General features: G+C 56.6%; 3 long non-coding RNA genes across 5 annotated transcripts; 1 reads left to right on the top strand and 2 right to left on the bottom strand.

Annotated features, from left to right (window-relative positions):
- Positions 1-129: 129 nt before the first annotated feature.
- Positions 130-3,844, top strand: LOC309867804. Of its 2 annotated transcripts, XR_014313318.1 has the most exons (4): positions 130-400; positions 1,354-1,429; positions 2,933-3,046; positions 3,570-3,844. It is a non-coding gene; the product is annotated as an uncharacterized lncRNA (long non-coding RNA). The 2 variants fall into 2 exon arrangements; XR_014313319.1 differs by lacking the exon at positions 2,933-3,046 and having other exon boundaries at positions 136-400.
- Positions 1,421-4,190, bottom strand: LOC309867833. Of its 2 annotated transcripts, none has more exons than XR_014313342.1 (3): positions 3,893-4,190; positions 3,038-3,098; positions 1,421-2,064 (listed from the first exon to the last, which is right to left on the bottom strand). It is a non-coding gene; the product is annotated as an uncharacterized lncRNA (long non-coding RNA). The 2 variants fall into 2 exon arrangements; XR_014313343.1 differs by lacking the exon at positions 3,893-4,190 and having other exon boundaries at positions 1,421-1,737; positions 1,943-2,064; positions 3,038-3,221.
- Positions 4,191-14,939: 10,749 nt separating this feature from the next.
- On the bottom strand, positions 14,940-18,715 carry LOC309867837. The gene is made up of 2 exons (XR_014313344.1): positions 16,999-18,715; positions 14,940-16,787 (listed from the first exon to the last, which is right to left on the bottom strand). It is a non-coding gene; the product is annotated as an uncharacterized lncRNA (long non-coding RNA).
- Positions 18,716-20,315: the final 1,600 nt, after the last annotated feature.

The following is a 20,315-nucleotide window of genomic DNA, read 5'->3' as shown; positions in this document are numbered from 1 at the left end:
TGCGCCCTGATTGGGCGGCTCCCCGAACCCTGCACCCTGATTGGTTCATCTTCCTGGCACCGCCCCCGGAGCTGGGGCTTGGGGTTAACCACCCACTGGGCTTCCGCGCCTCGGCACCGCCCCTGCAGCCCCTGACTGGACAATCCTCCCAGACCCTGCCCCCTGCGTCCTGAGTGACAAGCCGCTCGGACACACGCGGCCTCCCGGCGTGCGCTCGGAGCCGAACCCGCTCCCGGCGCTCGGACCTGCGGGCGCCTGCGTCTTCCCCCTGGACCTTGGAGTCCTGACTCCGTGTACCCGCGAGCTCCCCTCGTTGGGAGCCGGGACGGGAGGGGACGGACCGGAGGGGCTGCTGAACCCTAGGGTCAAGGGTTGGCCTGGGGGCAAGGTCAGCGTTCAGGTGGGCCTTTTGTTCAAGAACAAAGATCCTCGCCGGTGACGTCACTGCGCGCTGGGCGGGGCCGGCGGGTTGACAGCCGTGGGGGTTGGGGGCCCCCGAGCTCGCTCCTGGTCCCCACCTCTGGGGCCTGAGGTCAGCAAACCGCCCCCTCCTCCGCCCACCCCGCGGAGGAGGGACCCCGGCTCTGCAGCCTGGCCCGGGACCCCAGAATTTGGGGTCAGATGTGCCTTTTCCCCGTTACAGCCAGGACCGCAAGACTGGAAGGCCCTGAAAGCGTTTGGGGGGTTCTGGGGCCCTGCGGTCTGGGAGACGCGGGTCCGACCCCGAAGCGCGGGCTGGAGCCGGCGAGACCACGCGGTTACATAAGTTGTTTTGAAAGGATCGCGATTGGCGCTGGCGGAGCGCGCGCCGCCCGTCGGGCCGGCGATTGGCTGCGGGGCGCACAGGCGCTACAGTGTCGCTATTTCAGTCCCGGGAGGGAGCGCGTTCCCGGAGCCCCGCCGTGGCGGTCGGCGAAAGTGAAAAGTTCACAGTGTTCTGAGCGTTGGAACGCGACGTGTGCGTAGACACGGCCTCCTCCGTGTCCTTCCGACTTTTTTTTTTTTTTTTTTTTTTGCGGGACTCGTGATTTTAAATCTTCACACCATACAAGGAAATGTTTTGGGGGTTCGTTTCTGGGTGTATCCCTAGAGAATTCTGCAGCATAAAAGGCTGTGATATCTTGAAGGCAATCGAATGAATGCCTATTTCAACAGATTTAAAAGCAGTGAAAGCTGAAATCATTTTTGTGGGACCGGAAACTCTCAATAGACCCCCCAGCAGCGTTTAACAGGACCGCCCGTTTCAAAATAGATCCCCCAGTTTTGGACTGAGAAGGTATCAATTCCGGTGGGTGTCCTTGACCGTTCTGCCTACAAACGCAATTATAAAAATTCGTTTTCTCTGTTTTGCAGAAAGCTGTCATTCGCCTCCATAAAAATGAGTGTTCTGAGCGTTAAAAACGAAATTCATCTGAGAACATTTGAATAGGTAATTGGTTTTATTTAATGATTCACGAATCAGGCGACCTCCCATCTTAGCAGATGGAAAGGAGCTCCAAGGAGCTATATAACAGCTTTTATAGGCAGAAGGGGATGGGGAAAAAGAAGTTTCTAGCAACAGCTGGATTGTTTCGGGCAAGGCCACCTTCCTTTGGGGGGAAAGGGGGTCTGTCTGGCGGATTATCTCACTGGTGCTGACCAGGCAATCACTAGAAGAAGCCAAAACTGCAGTCTGATTGGGTGTTAAGTGCTGAGAGAGGACTCGGCACCAGTGACTCCATTTGGGTCCTGTTGTTTCTTTTGTAAAAAGAGGAACATATTTGAGAATGATTTCTCATATAGAAAAGGGACTTCCAGTTAAAAATAAATCCCATTTGAATTATAAACTATTTATAGTGTCACATAGACAGATTTAGAAACCTAAGACTTGCTGGGAGTATCAGCAATTGGGTTTCTTATACATCTGGTCAGTGTTTATGTAAAAAGTAACGAGTTCACTTACCAGTTTTGTTTTCTTTGTTATAAAAAAGTAACAGCGTAAACACATTGCAGTAGGCTTTGCTTTTTTGATTCCATTAAAAGTAAATCCTACAGCTTCTCATCTTAGTGATTTTTGTGATCTTCCTAAAGGGGTGGAAATGGATAGAAATTGTTCAACCAGTTCTCTCCAAATATATGCTGGGCTTATTTCCAAACTCTGCCTATTCAAATATTGCTCTCTGTTGGGGAAATATAATTGAATACAGAACCTCCTGCCAACCTGGAAAATCCCTCACAAAGCCAGAAGAGAAAGGAAAAAGTTTTATTTCTGAATCAGCACTAAACCAGAACATGACCTGCGTCCAAGGCAGTCCTCTAAGAGATTGCAAAGACAAAGAAATCTCCTTCACTTACATAGCCAAGCAGAGGCAAACCATGACAGACATGGTCTCAAGCTGAGCATCACCAGTCTTAACAGGACAGAAACCAACAGCCTTGGTCATACAATCGTGCCTCCTCAAGCCACCTGGGAGTTGGGTGACCCTTGGTATTAATCAGCTTTATGCAAAGGGAAAAAAAAAAAAAAACTTCTGGGCACCTGGGTGGCTCAATGGGTTAAGCCTCTGCCTTCAGCTCAGGTCATGATCTTAGGGTCCTGGGATCGATCCCGCATCAGGCTCTCTGCTGGGCGGGAGCCTGCTTCCCTCTCTCTGAGTGCCTCTCTGCCTACTTGTGATCTCTCTCTCTGTCAAATAAATAAATAAATAAATAATCTTTTAAAAAATTAAAAATTAGAAGAAAAATAAAGAGGTAATTAAGGTACAATGAGGCCATAGGGTGGGCCCTTCGCCCATCCGACTGGTGATTTTACAAGGAGAGATTGGAGGGGCTCCTGGGTGGCTCAGTCAGTTGAGCGGCTGCCTTTGGGTCTGGTCGTGATCCTGGGGTCCTGGGATTGAGTCCCACCTCCAGCTTCCTGCTCAGGGGGGAGCCTGCTCCTCTGTTGACACAGAATGTGACATCACTGTCAGGTGTGGGACCTACGACTCAACAGCATATGCCCTGAGGAACCATCCCCGCCCCGATCTGCTCACCTGCTGTCTCCGCACAAACTTACCAAGAGAAGGTCATCCGTCCCTCGTGGCTGCCGGCCACACATGGCCACGCAAGGGGAGCACCTGCGGCCATTGGGAGACAGGGAGAAAGGGGGGGAGTGCGGGCAAGAGCGTTCACTGTGGTTCCCTCGGGAAGAGAGAGGCGGGGCAGGGGTGCAGGCTGAGGGCGGGCTAGCCTGCGTAAGGGCTGCCAGTCTGGGCTGTAGCAGCGGGGGACCGTCTGTAGCAGCGGGGGACCGTGGCCGCGGTGAAAGCCCCAGAGAGGAGGGGGAGGGGCGCGGGCTCGATTGGCTGCTTTGCATGTAAGAGGTGTGCTGTGGACAAGCTGTCCGGTGTGTCACTGGTGACCCCTGAGGGGCCCCAGATGCGGCAGCATCAGAATCCGGGAAATCAAGGGCCGGGAGCGCACGTCGGGGAGCGACCGGAATGGTCACGGGGGCTGGCGGAAGCGGGACGGGGCGCAGCGCTGCGGAAACGTGCGGTGGCTCCTCCAGCGCTGGGACCTAAAATGACCCTGTGACCCCGCGATCGCAGGGGGAGGTGCACACCCACAGCAGCTGGAAACGGGGTTTCAACAGATGCTCGTCAGTGTCCGCTGCGGCGGGATTCCCACGCTGAAGGCCAATGAAGGAAGGTACACAGCAGGGCCACCACCCGCGGGAACGTCACTCAGCCGCGAGCAGGGGCCCAGGCCCCAACTCTGCTCCGGCCACCAAGTCCCCCAGCCCAAAGCCCCCTCCCCCAGGGGTGGGTCACAGCTCCTGCTTCTTCTCCTGCAGCCTCAGAATCATTCTGAGAGCCAAATTCATCGTCCCCAGGAACAAGGGCCACCACTGCCTTGTCCCTGCGAAGCCCACCTCCCGCAGCCCCTGTGGTCACTCTGTCCCCAAGTGCATCGCCTGTGTGGCCCAAGGGGGCCTGTGAGGTCCTGCTCCCAGACTCTGGGTTCATGTGACGAATAAATGCCTTCGGGTCTCATCTGCCCAGTGCTGGGTGCTGCATGTCGGTTGTCCCCGTGACCTTGGGGTGGGGGGGTCCCTCGCTCACCAGTGAGTCAGAGGGAGACAATGAGAACAGATGGTGTCTCACAATGCCTGTGTACTCCTTTGCACCAGGACTCTGTGCACAACAACGGATGAGACACAATGGGACAGCCTTGTGCCCTCAGCACAGGGAGGGTGGGGTCAATGCAGGATGCGGCATTAAAAGTGGAAAACGGGGCGCCTGGGTGGCTCAGTGGGTTAAGCCGCTGCCTTTGGCTCAGGTCATGATCTCAGGGTCCTGGGATCGAGTCCCGCATCGGGCTCTCTGCTCAGCAGGGAGCCTGCTTCCTGCTCTCTCTCTCTCTCTCTCTCTCTGCCTGCCTCTCTGCCTACTTGTGATCTCTGTCTGTCAAATAAATAATAAAAATCTTAAAAAAAAAATTTTTAAATAATGAAAGTGGAAAACAGGGCTGCCTGGTGGCTCAGTCCCCTGAGCAGGTTTGTGCCGAGGGGTGTATGGTGACCGGCTCTCAAGAGATCCGGGCTCCTTCCGGGGCTCCCCATGCCACACGGGCCCCCGCTGCACCTGCTGACAAGGGAGGAATGGTGGTTGCGGGGTCCCCACCCAGCTGTTGCTGGAGCACCGGGGGCCTGAACCCTGCCTGTGCCCTGGGGCAAAGCTCCCCAACCTGGGTGTGTGGGTGGTTCAACAGGAGGAATCAACACATTCATGACTATCCCAGAGCTTGGCTTTTGGGTCACTCTTTACTCCTGATTTCTCTTTCGAAGATTCATTCAGTCCAAGGAATGTTGTGGAGATGCTCACTTGTGGCGAACTCGGAAAAAGACCTCTGCATTAGGTCAAAGGCTGGCCTGCAGGCCAAATCCAACCCACAGCCCGCTTTGGTCCAAGTTGTGTTGGGACACAGCCAGGTCTGTCCACGTGGACTGTCTGTGGCTGATCTCAGGGTGCGGGGCACAGCCCCAGAAAACATGCAGCGGCAAGCCAGAAGGAGTTGCCAGCAGGCCTCTGACTGGAAAATTTTGTGTTTGTTTCCTCCCAATTCATGCTTTTCACAGACTTTCTCCTGACATACGACACCTCTTGAACAAAAGCCATGTCTCTCACACGTCTCTCCTGCTCCTTTGCGTCTTTCCTAACTTCTGGTACTGATTTCTCCAACAGCAAAGGACAGGGCCTGACCCACGGTGAATCTTACCATTTGCACGCCACCGAACAACTTTTTTCCAAGAATATCCTGTTTAGGGGCGCCTGGGTGGCTCAGTGGGTTAAGCCGCTGCCTTCGGCTCAGGTCATGATCTCAGGGTCCTGGGATCGAGCCCCGCATCGGGCTCTCTGCTCAGCAGGGAGCCTGCTTCCTCCTCTCTCTCTGCCTGCCTCTCTGCCTACTTGTAATCTCTCTCTGTTAAATAAATAAATAAAATCTTAAAAAAAAAAAAAGAATATCCTGTTTAGAAGTTGGCTCCTTGCCTTTTTCTTCCCTAAGCAAACTCTGCACCCAACATGGGTCTCAAACTCATGACCCTGAGATCAAGAGTCCTAAGCTCTACTGCCTGGGCCAGCCAGGCGCCCCTGCCTCCTTGATTTTAAGTTGTTTCTTCCACTCTAAAATAAAGTGGACCAAAAAATATATACTTATGGTCTTAGAAAAAAGTAACAACACTTAACAATAAGAAGACCCAAACAGGGGTGCATGGATGGTCCGGTCAGTTGGGTGTCCAACTCTTGGTTTCGGCTCAGGTCGTGATCTCAGGGTCGTGGGGTCCAGCCCTGCGTCGGGCTCCACACTCAGCGGGGCGTCTGCCTGAGAGTCTCTCCCTCTGCCTCTCCCTCAGCTCATGTGCTTTTTTTCTCTCTCTCTCTCAAATGAATCTTCAAAAACTTTTTAAAAATAGAAAGACCTAAACAAATGAAAAATGGGCACTAGATGTTAATAGATATGTCTCCTAAGAAGACATACAAATTGCTAATAAGCAGATGAAGAAACGCTCACCATCATTTTTCATTAGGGAAATGCGAAATTATAACACACTCCTTCACACGCCCTGGGAAGGGTATTATCAAAAAGACTGATGATAACAAGTGCTAACCAGGACACGGAGAAGCTGGAGCACATTGCACACGGCTGCTGTGAGTGTATAAACGCTGCGACCCTTCGGGAAACAGTTCTTTCTGCGTAGAAGTCAGAGACAGAGTGGCGACAGGACCCAGCAATTCCACTCCCGACATTCCCTTATTCAAGTCCCGACCCCAGCATGGCTGTATTTGCAGATGGGCTTTTAGGGAGGTGACAGAGGGAGGTCAGAGGGGGGAGCCCTGATCCAACAGGACAGGTGTCCTCCTAAGTGGGGACCGCAGAGAGCCTGGCCGGTGCGTGCAGTCCAGGAGTGCTCACCTGCCCCCATGTCCTCTGCTCTCCTCGGAGACCCCGGGAGGTCAGAGGCACTGATGCCCCGATCCTGTGGGAAGATGTGGGATATGGGAGGCCACGGCAAGAAATCCCACATCCTTCCCCAACCTGGGGCTGAAACCCTGGATTCCAGGGACCAGGTCAGGGCAAGTCTGACTTTGGAGCGGCAGGGAGGGGCCACACCCATATGGACACAGCTCGTGGTTCACGCGGGGCCCCGGAGTCGGGAGGATGCTGTGCCCTGTGCTTCCCTAAGGACAGGACCCTGGGCTATTGCCCCTGAGCGCCTCACCCTGGCCCCTGCCTGTGAGAATCGTGGCAGCTATTCTTACGGGGTGAGCCTGCCCCCAGGAGACACTCGTGGTTGTCGCTCCTGGGGGGCTGCTGGCATCAGTGTGGGCAGTGCCGGCGCGGAGAGACCGTGGCCTGGGTGACATGGGGCGTGATGGCCTTGCCAGGCGGTGCCGGGTTCCCGTGGGTCTCCTACGCACTCCTACGGAGAGGCTGCCCGGAAAGAGCCCAGCAACTCCACCGGGGGGGCGGTTCCGGGGAGGACACCCAGTCCTGCCACACGCCACGGGCCTCAGAGCCTTCCCTGCGTGGTCTCTCCAGGCTCTGGGCGCCTGAGTGGCTCTTGATCTCAGCTCAGGTCATGGTCTCAGGGATGTGAGATCGAGCCCCGTGGCATGGGGTCTGCTGGGGCTTCCCTCTCCCTCTGCCCCTTCTCCCCGGCCCACGTGCGTGCTCTCTCTGATAATAGATGAATAAAATATTTTAAAAAATAAAATGAATAAAGGTTGCTCTGACACCTGCTAGGAAACCGAATGTGGCATTCTGCCTCAGCCAGGGGCTCGACCAGCTGCATCCAGACCTGTCTGGGTCCCCCAGGGGCCGAGGACACTGGGGGCCTGGAGGCAACGCTCCAGCCATGGAGGCCCCTGGGCTCCCGTCTGGGTTCCCCACCAGGACGTGGCCCAGCACGTGGGCAGGGACAAGTCTGAGCGAGACCCTCCATGTCCGGGCAGGGCAGTCCGTCCACCGCCGTGCGGCTCCAAGACGGGAGGGAAGTGGGGCCCAGCCCTGGCTGGCTGCCCATCCCCAGGCCTCGGAAGGAGGCACCTGCATCTTTGGAGGAAAAGTAGGTCCTTTTGAGGAAGGAGGGGTTGATGTTGCCCTCACCTGTGACCAGCTCCGGAGAAACCGGCAACCGTCCAACTTCTGCGTTCCCTCCTTGCGGAAGCACGAGGCGCTGGGCGGGCAGGGCCCGGGGACGGGCAGGGAGAGGGGGTCCCAGGCCCCCCCCAGCCCTCAAGGCCACCACACTCAGGGCATGCACAGCCCATGGAGGGACCACAATGTCCCCATTTGGCAGATTAGCTCGGAGTGAACTGGCTGCTGACTAGGCCAGAAGGCCAATGAACTCAGGAGTGGGGCTCCGGGATTGCGCCCCCCGCCCCGCAAAATAACTCCCTCCGCATGTCAGACACCAGCCAGCGGGGCGCTGGGGCTTTCGTCCAGCCAGCCTGACACGACCACGAAGCACCCCCCACCCCGTGATGGGACGATGCCCACACGCCCACACCACCAAGCCCAGGGACCCGCTCTGGGCACCCATCTGGGGACGTCAGCAGCCGGATCGCTGCAGGACGGGACAGTAGCGACGCCGGGATGCCCCATCGTCCTGCGGCCCCTCTGGGGAGTGTGCTTTCTGGAGTTCTGTGTGGAACACTGATCTACCGGCCACCAATCAGACCCAACCTCAGAGCCGTCCCCAGCCCGGGGAAGTAGGTTTAATGTGAAAAGTGGAGCCCAGGCTTGTAAGGAGGCACCTCGCTGAGCGGCCATGAGGCCACGGGGTGGCAACCGGGCACAGGCGGGCACCTTCAACTTCTGTAATAAGCCAGAACAAGTGGTCAGCCTGGGCCACCAACACAGAATCCCATGGACAGAACAACTTCAACAGCAGACACTTGTCATGGTTCTGGAGGCCCGGAGTCCAAGGTGTGGACGGGGCTGGTTTTCCGGAGGCCCCCACTGGCTGGCGGACGGCCCCTCCCATGCCTCTGTGCACCCCTGCCCTGGGAGCCAAGGTGTACCCTATCCTCTTTGTCTTCTAAGGACACCGGTCAGATCAGATGAGAGCCCACAGGAACTGCCTCGTTGTACTGTAATCACTCTCTAAAGACCCCTTCTCCAAGTAAGGCCACACTCCGAGGTCCTGGGGGGTGAGGGCTTCCACATAGGAATTGTGGGGGACACAACAGAGCCCGTACGCCCTGCAAAAGGGAGACTAGGATTTGGGTTCAAGAGCGAGCGGCACAGCCCAGGTGGGAGGCGCAAGTCCAGGTCCATCCGGCCACCGGGCTCGGCTCTGCCTCGTGCAGCAGCTCCACGTGGGGCAGACGGGCACACGGACTTTCCCCATCTGAGAGGTGGGTCCTGTCTCAGTCCTCTCCGGCCACTATCACAGAATGCTGCAGACGGGGGACTTCAGACAGACTGTTGGGAGCTTGGGAGTCCAAGATCAAGGCTCAGGTGGCCTCATGTCTGGTGAGGGTCCGCTTCCTAGTTGATGCCCATCGCCATGCGGTGGCCGGTGTGAGGGAGCTCTCTGGGATCACTTACCAGGTGTTAATGCCCTTCCTGGGGCCCCACCCTCCCGACACCGTCCCCCTGGGGGTCACAATTCAACACGGGGATCTGGGAAGACACGGACCTTCGGGCCACAGCAGTTACCAAGTGTGGGTATGACAGGATCAAAGCGATGAGAGCTTCAGGTTGCAAAAGGCCAGAGAGAAGAATAAATTCCATCAGGACCACATACTGGGTCAACGAAGCACGGCCAATCAGGGAGTCCACACACACACACGGGATCCTGATTCGTAAGAAACAGGTGTTGTGGGGCGCCTGGTGGCTCAGTTGGTGAAGCATCTGCCTTCAGCTCAGGTCATGGTCCCAGGGTCCTGAGTTCAAGCACCACGACGGGTGTAGAGGAAACTTAAATAAAATAAATACACTTAAAAATACATATATATGCATTTTATTCATCAAGGACCAAAACATACCCCTCATATATATGTGGTCTTGTCTGCGGCCGGTGGCCCACAGCTCCTAAAGCCCTTGGAATTTCCTAGAAGGTTGACAGTGTTGTCTTGTTAGGCTAATGAGCTGATTTTTTGGAAAGCCCTTCTGTCACCTGAGGATGGGGTCGGCTGCCAGGAGAACTTTCCTCAATCTGGAGGGGGCCGGGGCGGGGGTCGTGAGGCCACCAAAGCCCTGAGACTTAGTCGATCAGGACTATGCAACGAAGCCTCCAGGAAAAGCCGGGATGACGGGTTTTTGGCATTTCTATTTCGACAGCTTCCCTCCATGGGAGCCAGGATGCTCCGCCCTGCTGCCAAGCCACCTCCGCGGGGACAGAAGCGCCATTGTGTGGGACCTCGCCCTACCCAGCTCATCTCGTCACGCGGCTGCTGATTCACAGCCTTGAGCTGACTGGGAAACGTGCTTCTCTGAGTTCTGGATAAGTTAATGGAACCTGGGGAAGAGGTCACGGACCCCGTGCGGGCTGAGAGCTGCTCCTCTCAAACGTGGGAATTGGGCCCAAGAACCCTAAGTGACTGTGGGAGTGTCCAGATGGGAGGACAAAGGGAGGAGACCGAGGAGGGGCTTCGACGCCACCCCCCACCTCCAGCCTCCATTCCGCAGACCCTCACCTGCCTCAGGTCTGCCAGGAGCACAAGGCCGCCACCCTCGGGGCTCAGGAGACCTGGTCCTGACCCATCGGCAAAGTCTCCCCTAACCCTGCTTCTGCTGCTCTCCCGGGGCAGCCCCTCCCGGCTGCCTGACCGACTTCCTGTCTGGCCTCTGTCACATACCCTCCCCCGTCCCCCTCCACTCCTCCCTCTGGCCTGGACTCCCACCCCCAACATCCAGGGTCCCACCGTCCCCGACCGGGAGGGCCCCGTGCTTGGTCCTCCAAGCCTGCCCCCCTCGTCATCACCGGCAAGGGTCTCCCCTCCGCGGTGTGAAACGGGAGGCGCACCTGCTAAGCTTCTGCTGTGTGAGCCCGTGACCTTCCCCGGAACCAGAGTCTCTGCAGAGGTCACCAGTTAGGAGGACATCACATTGGAGAGGGCGGGTCTCTATCTGGTGCCTGGTGTTCTTATCAGACCCAGGACGGCCCCCCTGGAGCTTCAGAGGGAGTGTGGCCCCATGAGCCCTGGATCCGAGGGAGGGCTGAGCTCCCCTTGCTGCACACCATCCCGGTCCGTGGGCCTTCCCGTGCTCGGACCCTGCGTCTGCCGACCCAGAACCCCCAGCTGACTCCCTTGCCCCTCCAGCCTGCCCTGCCTTCCCCACGTACACAGACCCCCTGAAAAGCCAACTGCCAGCTGCGCCCCAAGTGCGATCCAAGCCCTGGCCCCGCCCCAGCAGCCCAGCAGGGCCTCCTGCACCTGCCCCCAACCCCACGGTCCAGGAGAGACAGAACTGATGGCCAGAATTCACTCAAAACCTCCAGGTCTGTGGGATGAGCACCGGGGGAGAGAGGAAAGGCAGGCCGGAGGCTGGAGGGAATGCACGCCAGAGGTACGTGCTGATAAGGGACGTGGACTAAAAACACACGGAGAATCCTTAAGGGTCAGCAACAGGAAAACGGACTCCATCAGCAGGCAGAGGATCCGAACAGACTCCTCGCCCAAGACGCAGGAAGGCGAAAGACACACACAGAGATGCCCCCCCGCCCTGCCGTCAGGGACGGGGATGAAAGCAACAAAGAGCCACCAGCCCCCCCGCGGCTGGAATGACGCCAGCGTCCCCAAGCGCCAGCGAGGAGGAGGAGGAGGAGACGCAGCCTCGAAGCTGGTCAGCCACTCCGCAGTCACTCCGATGACTTCCCACACGACCGGACAGGCTTCCCCGCGACCCCGCCGCCGTGCTCCTCGGTGCTCACCAAAGGAGCGGAGCCCGTGTCCGCACAGAGGCCTCGCCCCGGGCCGCAGACAGCAGCTTCGGGCCTCACTGCCAAACCCTGGGACGGTCGCGATGCCCCTTGCGAGGTGCATGGAGAAAGAACTGTGGGACGGGCGGGCAGGGGAATACTACTCGGCCCCGAAAAGGAACAAACTACCAAGCCACGAGAAGACACGCAGGAATCTGAAGCGCATACGACCGAGAAAGGCCCATCCTCCGATTCCAGCTCTGCGAAACCAGGGAACCGGCACGCAGGCTGGTGGTTTGGGGCGCGTGGACAGGCGGGGGGCGGGGACCTGGAGGGCAAACCACGCGGATACCGCAGTGGCGGAGACACGTCACACATCCGTCCGAACCCACACGTCCGCAGGGCTTCCGTTAATAACCGATCAGCATCGGCTCGGCACCCCGGGAACGAGTCACCGGGCGCGCGGATGTTCACAGCAGAGGGAAGGCCGGGTAGGGCGGTGGGAAAGCAGTACTTTCTGATCGAATCTCCTATAAATCTAAAACCACCCTAAAAAGTGAAGTCTGTGGAGGCGCCCGGCTGGCTCCGTCGGTTCAGCATCTGCCTTCTCCCAGGGTCCCGGGATCGAGGCCCGCATCAGGCCCCCGGCCTAACCGCGAGCCTCCAGGCCGGGGTCACGGCGCACCGCGCTGGCTCCGCGCTATGCCTCGTCTCCCCGACAGCGTTCGGGCTCGGTCAGGCCCACAGGACACGGGGCCCCGAGCGCGTCCCCAGCCCCGGACCCTCGCCCCGCACCGGCCTCCGCGGGGCTCGGCTGAGCACGCCCCGGAAACGGCCCCGCGCCCGCTGCTCCCCTCCCGTCTGAAGCGCCTTCCGGTTCCGGCGGAGGCGCCTGCGGGTCGCCGGGACTTCGGCGGCCGCCACGTCTCCTCCGCGGTGCCCTGCGCCCGGGCCGGTACGCGGACGCGCAAGGGACGCGCCCGCCCGGGCCGAGAGCCCCCGGCCTCCCGCGCCTCCTCCGCGGGGCTGCGCCGGACTCGCCGCCAAAAAGACCCGTCCCGGTGCCCTGAAAGCCCGCCCCAGCCTCCGACCGGGCTCTGCGGGTACCGCCCGCGCGCCCGAGCCCGTGGCCGCGGGACACCCGAGCCTCGAGCGGCCGCCGTCACTTCCGGCTCCGGGGTCGAAAGGGGAGAGGCTTCCGGGGATCGGGATAGGCCGAACCTCAGAGCTGGGCGGGGCGGGCCGCATCCTCCAATCACCGCGCGGAAACAGCCTACTCCCCGCCCACCAGGAACGCTGAGGGGCTCAGGACCGAATCCTGACTTCTAGGTCTGGGTAAACAAACAGCCCGTGGGCGCGGCTAGAACACGCTGTGGGCGTGGCTCGTGGCCTGGCTCCTCCCCAGGCGTGGCTATGGGCGTGTCTCAGGAATAGGTGACTGGTCTTGAGAACTTTTCCCGTGGCCTTTTGATTGTTTTTAAATGCAAGTGAGATTATTTCATACACTATTTCTGCAATTAACTTTTCCTCTTAATTTTTTTTACTTTTTAAAAAATTTTATTTATTCATTTGACAGAGAGACAGAGATCACAAGTAGGCAGAGAGGCAGGCCGAGAGGGAGGGGGAGGCTGAGCAGAGAGCCCGATGCGGGGCTCGATCCCAGAACCCTAAAATCATGACCTGAGCTGAAGGCAGAGGCTTAACCCACTGAGCCACCCAGGCGCCCAATAAATAAAATCTTTTTAAAACTTGAGTATACATATTCCTTTAGTAAATACACTTGATCCTTGAGCAACGTGGGGGTTAGGGGCTCTGACGTCCTGCCCAGTTGAAAATGTGTCACTTTTGACTTCCCCAAAATTTAACTAATAATGGCCCACTGTTGACCAGAAACCTTACTGATAACAGAAACGGCCGATGAACACATATTTGGTATGCTGTATGATTATAAACCGTATTCTTACAATAAAGTAAGCTAGAGAAAAAACAATATCATAAGGAAAATACATTTTTTACTTTACTTTATTTATTAAAATGTTTATTTTAAAAATCTGCATATAAGCGGACCTACACAGTTCAAACCCAGGTTGTTCAAGGGTCAGCTGTTCTCATTAAGCATCTTCTATGACCCAGACTGTTCTCTGCACTGGGGGACAGAGTCAATGGCCACAAAAATCCTTGTCTTGGGCGCCTGGGTGGCTCAGTGGGTTAAGCCTCTGCCTTCAGCTCAGGTCATGATCTCAGGGTCCTGGGATCGAGCCCCGTTGCGCATCGGGTCTCTGCTCAGCAGGCAGCCTGCTTCCCTCTCTCTCTCTCTCTGCCTGCCTCTCCATCTACTGGTGATCTCTCTGTCAAATAAATAAATAAAATATTAAAAAAAAATCCTTGCCTTCATCCTTCTTAGATTCCAGTGGTGAGCAACAACCACCAAAAAACCGTATTAAGAAACAGCATATGTAATAAGTAATATATCCCACTGTGAACAGGGAGGGACTGTGAGGGCCCATCCCTCCTGCGGCCTCCCCTTGGTCTCACACAGCTGTGAGTGCCATCACTCCCAGGGAAGCCCCTACCATAGCCTCCTTCCCCCTGCACACTCCCCACTTCCCCCTCTGAGGACCAGCCCCAGCCTCTTCCGGGTTCTGGTGCAGTGCTGGAGGAGAGGCTGGGGGCAGGCCTGGGCATGTGTTTACATATTCAAGAAAGCGAAAAGACAATCCACAGACCAGAAGCAAGTATTTGCAAATTATATTCCTGACAAGGGAATTATTTCTAATATACATAAAGAACTCCCACAATCAGTAACAGAAGGGTAAGTCATCCAACCAGAAGAGGCAAAGGATGTGAATGGCATTTCTCCCAGGATATACAGAGGGGCCCGTCAGCACAGGAAAAGATGCTGTACATCATCAGCCACCAGGAAAACCACAAAGAGGGGACACCTGGGTGGCTCAGACAGTTGGTCCTCTGCCTTCGGCTCAGGTCATGATCTCAGGGTCCTGGATCGAGCCCCACAACCAGCTCCCTGCTCAAATGGGAGTTGGCTTCTCCCTCTCCCTCTGTGATCTCTCTTCTCTCTCAAGTAAATAAAATCTTTATTATTTTTTTAAAAGATTTTATTTATTTATCAGAGAGGGGGGGGAGAGAGCGAGCACAGGCAGGCAGAATGGCAGGCAGAGGCAGAGGGAAAAGCAGGCTCCCCGCTGAGCAAGGAGCCTGATGTGGATCCCAGGACGCTGGGATCATGACCTGAGCTGAAGGCAGCTGCTTAACCAACTGAGCCATCCAGGCGTCCCAATAAAATCTTTAAAAAAGAAACCCACACGTAGATATATCACTTTGCCATCCATTAGGATGGTTAGAATAAAAAAGATAGTAACAAGTATCCACAATGATATGGAAAATCAGAATCTTCACTGTTAGTGCGAATGAGAAACAGTACAGCTCTGGGAAACAGGGACCTGTGGCTCCTCATACAAAGAAACAGTTTCCATAGGACCCAGACATTCCACTCCTAGGTATTGTTGAAAAACACAAGTTATCTGCGTAAGTTTTAAAGCTTTTATTGGCCTTATTTAATGACTCCTGAATGAGGCAACCTGTCATCTTAGCAAAGAGAAAGGGGCTCTGGAGAGCTGTACAAAATGGAAGGTTTTCATGGAAAGGGGGAGAGACACAAGGAAGTTACTAGCAGAGTGGACCTGGTTTCAGGTAAGGTCGCCTTTCAGGGACATAAGGGGCCTATCAGAAAGTTCACCCAGCCAGGAGACTCCCAGCTGCCGGGGGGAGCTTGCGTTCCTGGGAGAGGCTGAACTGTAGTTCCGTCAGCTATTATGCCCATTTGATGACAGGGGCTTGGTCCAAGGGACTCCATTCCGGTCCTGCTGCTTCGTCAACAGCATCTAACAAAGGAACTGAAAACTCAAAAGGATACTTGTACACAAATGTTCGCAGTAGCATTGCTCACAACAGCCAGAAGGTAGAAGCTGTCAGCATGTCCACTGGCAGGTGAGGGCATGAAAAAAAATGGTCCAATCATGCCCTGGAATATCATCCAGTCTTTTTTTTTTTTTTTTAACTACTTTATTCATTTATTTGAGAGAGACAGCGAGAGAGAGCCTGAGCAGGGAGGGGAGCACACGCGGGGAGGGCAGAGGGAAACGGAGCAGCAGATTTCCCACTGAGCAGGGAGGCTGACGCAGGACTCGAGCCCAGGACCTGAGCCGAAGGCAGATGCTTCACCGACTGAGCCACCCCGGCGCCCTGTCGTTCAGTCTAAAAAAGATCCATGCTACAGTGTGGATAAACCTTGAAAAGTTTATGAAAGAAGCCCATCAGAGAAGACTCTTCACACAAAATAACCCAAAGAGGGAAATCTCTGGACAGAAAATATGCGTAGTCGCTTAGGGCTGGGGCTGGGGAACAGGGAGAGAGGGTGGTAGTAGCTAAAGGGTACAGAGCTTCTTTTGGAAGTGATGAAAAGATTCTCAAGTTGTGGCCATGGTTGTGGAATTCTGTGGATGCTAAAAGCCACTGAATTTTACACTTCATATTTCAGTAAAGCCGTTAAAAAAAAAATACACTGAACTCTTGAAATAAAAATGCCATTTTTTGAAACGGCCTCCTGTGGCTACCACGTGGGACAGCACACACGGCTGAAAGAAAACACCACAAAAATCACAGCTTGCGGGGAACACAGAGACTTGCAAGAATGAATTCTGAGAAATCACTGGAAAAAATAAGTGTGCCTAAAAATGACAGAAGCAGCAAATCTTCTTGACAAGTGAGTTCTGCAAAACCCGGCCAGGGAATCTTGCCAAAGAAGGCAGCTTCCAAAGAGACAGGGGCTTCAGTGAATAATTCAAACAGCCACCCCAGTGACCACTGAGTCAACCCTTCCATGTGACCATGAACTCGAGAGTGATGGTACTTCCAAGTCGCGGCCAATGTCGGGTAAAAACAGCTCTTCCCAGGCCCTGCAGGCCGCTCCAAGGACAGTCTGGCAGTTGACACTGAATTTACAATGCACACACTAATCGCGTCCTAGGGCTGAAAGAACCCGGAGTCCTGTGTGCCGCGCTCTGAAAATCCATACAAACAACTGGGGGTGTGAGTGGCTTTGCAGGGGCCCGGCTAAGCGACTAGGGACTGGTGGGGAAGGAGACCTGGTTTTCACAGGACACCATGTGGGGCTGCACTTTGCCCCACTGTTCTCAAGGGGAATATTCTCGCACGGCTGCTCAAGTCACGTGAGCGTTCCAGAGAAATCGAGACTTGTAAGCATGCAGCTTCCTAATTAGAGTCGCCAAACGGTGCGGTTCCTCGCCTGGACCCCTCTCGCAGGATTCCCGAGCAAGGACGGGCAGTATGTGCAAAAGTAAAACTCTGGGGGCGCCTGGGTGGCTCAGTGGATTAAAGCCTCTGCCTTTGGCTCAGGTCATGATCTCAGGGTCCTGGGATCGAGTCCCACATCAGGCTCTGCTCAGCGGGGAGCTTGCTTCCTCCCCTCGCTCTGCCTGCCTCTCTGCCTACTTGTGATCTCGGTCTGTCAAATAAATAAATAAATAATCTTAAAAAAAAAAAAAAAAGTAAAACTCTGGAAAAACAGACTGAAACACCACCACCAAGACAGCAGTTAAGTAAGTCATGTCGTGCATAGGGCAGGGGTAAGGACCTAACCACACCTTTGTGTACGGCTGGGACTCCACCTCGTGTGAGTTTGCCCTCCAGGGACACTGGCAACACCTGGAGACAATTCTGGTTGTCACCAGTGGGACTGCTACGGGTATCTGGAGGGCGGGGGCCAGGGAGGCAGTGAGTTTGAGAAACCCTGATGTATTATCAACACTAAATCGGATGGACATGAAGGAGGGCTCACTGGGTATGGTAGGAGACGGATGAATCCCTGACCTCCACCTCTGAAACGAGTCATACACTATCTGTTAACTAACTGAATTTAAACTAAAAAACAAAAAAACACTAAATCTGAAAAATCCCCTTGAAGGAAAAGAAAAAAAAAAAAAAAAAGCTGATGATGGATATAGGATTCCATTATAGCAGTTAAGAAAAATACCAAAAAATTATGTGTAATTTTTTGTATGTGTATGTGTACAGGGGCACATACACACACGCAGGGGGAAAATGGCCCTACACAAACATGGACTAAAAGGCTGGGTACAGGCCGAATTAGGATGGCTCCCTCCAGGCGCCCAGGTTGGCTCCGAGGGCTAAGCCTCCGCCTGCGGCTCAGGATCCAGCCCCGCGTCCGGCTCTCTGCTCAGCGCCGAGCCTGCTTCCCCTCTCTCTCTGCCTGCCTCTCTGCCTACTTGTGATCTCTCTTTCAAGTAAGTAAATAAAATAAATATAAAAAATATAAATGTATATTTAATATAATTTTATAGAATATAAATATATACATATAAATAAAATATTAAAAAGAAAAAAAAAAATAGGAATGGCTCCCGGCAGGGAGGCCGGGGAACACCAGTACGGCTCCTGGTTCGCTTTCTGTGCAGTTTATCTGTACAAACGCCTGCGGCAAACACAGTACCTGCTGGAACCACGCATCACCTCCGCACTTTCGTGTGAAAATTACTTCGTGGAACAGCGACTGCACTAACAGCCCGGCTGCCTCCTTGAGACCCAGGCAACAGCCGGATCCGGACAACCCCTTCTCCAGGAGACCGCACCCGCCACACAGTGCTCCCACCGACCCGGTGCGCACGTCTCCGGGGACGGCGCTGAGCCCCAGCCCGCACCCCCCGCGCCAGCAGCGCCCCCGGAACCCAGGGGTCAGCCCCGCAGTGTCTTCCCGCGCTGCCAAACGTCGCCCGCGGGGGGACGGCGTCCTCGGGGGGGAGCCCCCGGCTCGTCCGACCTTCACTTGGCCGAAGCCCCGGTCCCGAGCGCGCGTCCCCCCCGCGCCCGCAGTCAGGGCTCCGGGACTGGACCGCGACGATGCCCGCGACCGTGCGCGGACGCACCGACAGCAACCGGCGCCTGACGCAGCCCTCGTCTGCCCGCCGGACGCAGGGACCGTGCGGCCGCGCCCCGCTGCGAGCCCCCGAAGCCGGCCTGCAGCCCCCGTACCCGCCCTTCCCGCAGCCGGGGCTCGGCCGGGCCCCAGCGTCCCGGGGGCCGGGGAGCGCCCCGCCCCGCCCCGTCCCAGGGGCCTCCAACCGGGCTGGGCTAGCCCTTTTACCCAGCCTCGGCCGTCGAGCAGACACGGGGCCAGGCCCCGCCGTGGACCCCGGGAAAAGGCGGACGTCCCGGGCGAAGGGCAACAGCCTCCCCTGCCCGCGGCCCGGTCGACGCTTCCGCTACCGGTTCCGAGGCTGCCGGGAGCGGAAAAGGAAGCAAGCGGGTATCGGGATTGGTGGAGCCTCAGTGATGGGCGGGGAGAGATGCGTCCTCCAATCGGCGAGCAGAGAGATGCTAGTTCCCCCCCGCCCTCTGGAACGCGACTGGGTCCAGTCCCTGGATCCGCCCCCTTCGGGCGGGTCTGAAGCCAGAATGACACTTGGGGCGTGGTTAATACTGGGCCCGCCTCTCTCCCCGGGAACCCGGCCCAGGGGCGTGGTCGGGGCGTGGCCACTGAGCCCTCCCGCAGTATCGCGAACGCTCGTTTCCCCGCACTTTCGGCTCTGGCGCGCGGCTGTGAGGATGCGTCCGCGCCGCTGCGCCTTTTCTCCGGGGGCGCCTCCGGTTTCCCCCAGAGCTGCGTCCTGCTCTGTGCATTTCTCTGCGCGCCGATTTCTTCCCGGCGGGTGCGGCCTCGTCCCGCATGCGCCGCGGGTGTCGGGTCGTCGGGGCGGCCTCGGGGACCGCTCGCGGTTGCCCCAGCGGGTGTCCGGAGGCGTCCGTCCCGCCCCTGCGCCGGGGCAAGTGCAGAGCGGACACGACGATCCCTGCCCGAGCTCGTCTGAGGTCGCCGCTGGGGGACAGACACGGTGACCCCGTCTGAGGTCGCCGCGGGGGGAGCGGGGAGAGATACGGTGACCGCCTCTGAGGTCGCCACTGAGGGGAGAGACACGGTAACCCCATCTGAGGTCGCTGCTGGGGGACAGACACGGTAACCGCATCTGAGGTCGCTGCTGGGGGACAGACACGGTGACCCCCGTCTGAGGTCACCGCTGCGGGGACAGACACGGTGACCCCCATCTGAGGTCACCGCTGCGGGGACAGACACGGTAACCGCGTCCATGAAGGGCGCGGGTAATAAACACGAGAACAAGGGCTTGGCAAGGGGCAAGTGACACTCCTCCGGGACACGACTGCCTCAACCTTGACACTCCGCTAAGAGCAGCCGGTAGTCCTAGCCTGACTCCAGGATCCCGCAAGTCTGCTTCCTCAGGGGCACAGGAGGGGCTGCCTTCAGCTCAGGAGATGATCCCAGGACAACGGAACCCACACAGGGCTCCGTGCTGGGCAGGGAGCCTGCTTCTCCCTTTCCCTCTCCTGCTTCCCCTGCTTGTGCTCTCTCTCTCTCTCGCTCGCTCACTCTCTGTCAAATAAATAAATAACTGTTTTTAAAAATTTTCCTTTGGAAACTTCCTTTATCTTTAAATCCCCCATACGTGTTGGCAATCACACCCCAAGCGTATGGCCCACCAATACGCATCTGAAGGGTCTCATGACTAAGGTCTCACTAGACAGTAAATGACCCTTTCCCAACAACAGCCCCCTCAGGGTCCTGGAAACCCGGCTTCCAAAATTCCTTAGAGACTGATGCTCTCCCGAACCCCCTCTCATGGGCCCCTCCTCATGACCCCAGTGCTGTGCTTTCTGCCCTCGGGTCGTGTCCTGTGCTTTAATAAAACCACCTTTTTACACCCCAAAGTCTCAAGAATTCTTTCGAGGCCCTTGGCTTCAAACCCTAATGTTGTTCCTACATCACCACCATCTCTCCCAGGGAAGCCCCCAC

This window comes from Mustela nivalis (assembly GCF_964662115.1).
Source record: "Mustela nivalis genome assembly, chromosome: 1".
Classification (NCBI taxonomy): Eukaryota; Metazoa; Chordata; class Mammalia; order Carnivora; family Mustelidae; genus Mustela; species Mustela nivalis.
Note: the sequence above shows the minus strand (reverse complement) of the source record. Positions and strands in the feature narration are given on the sequence as shown.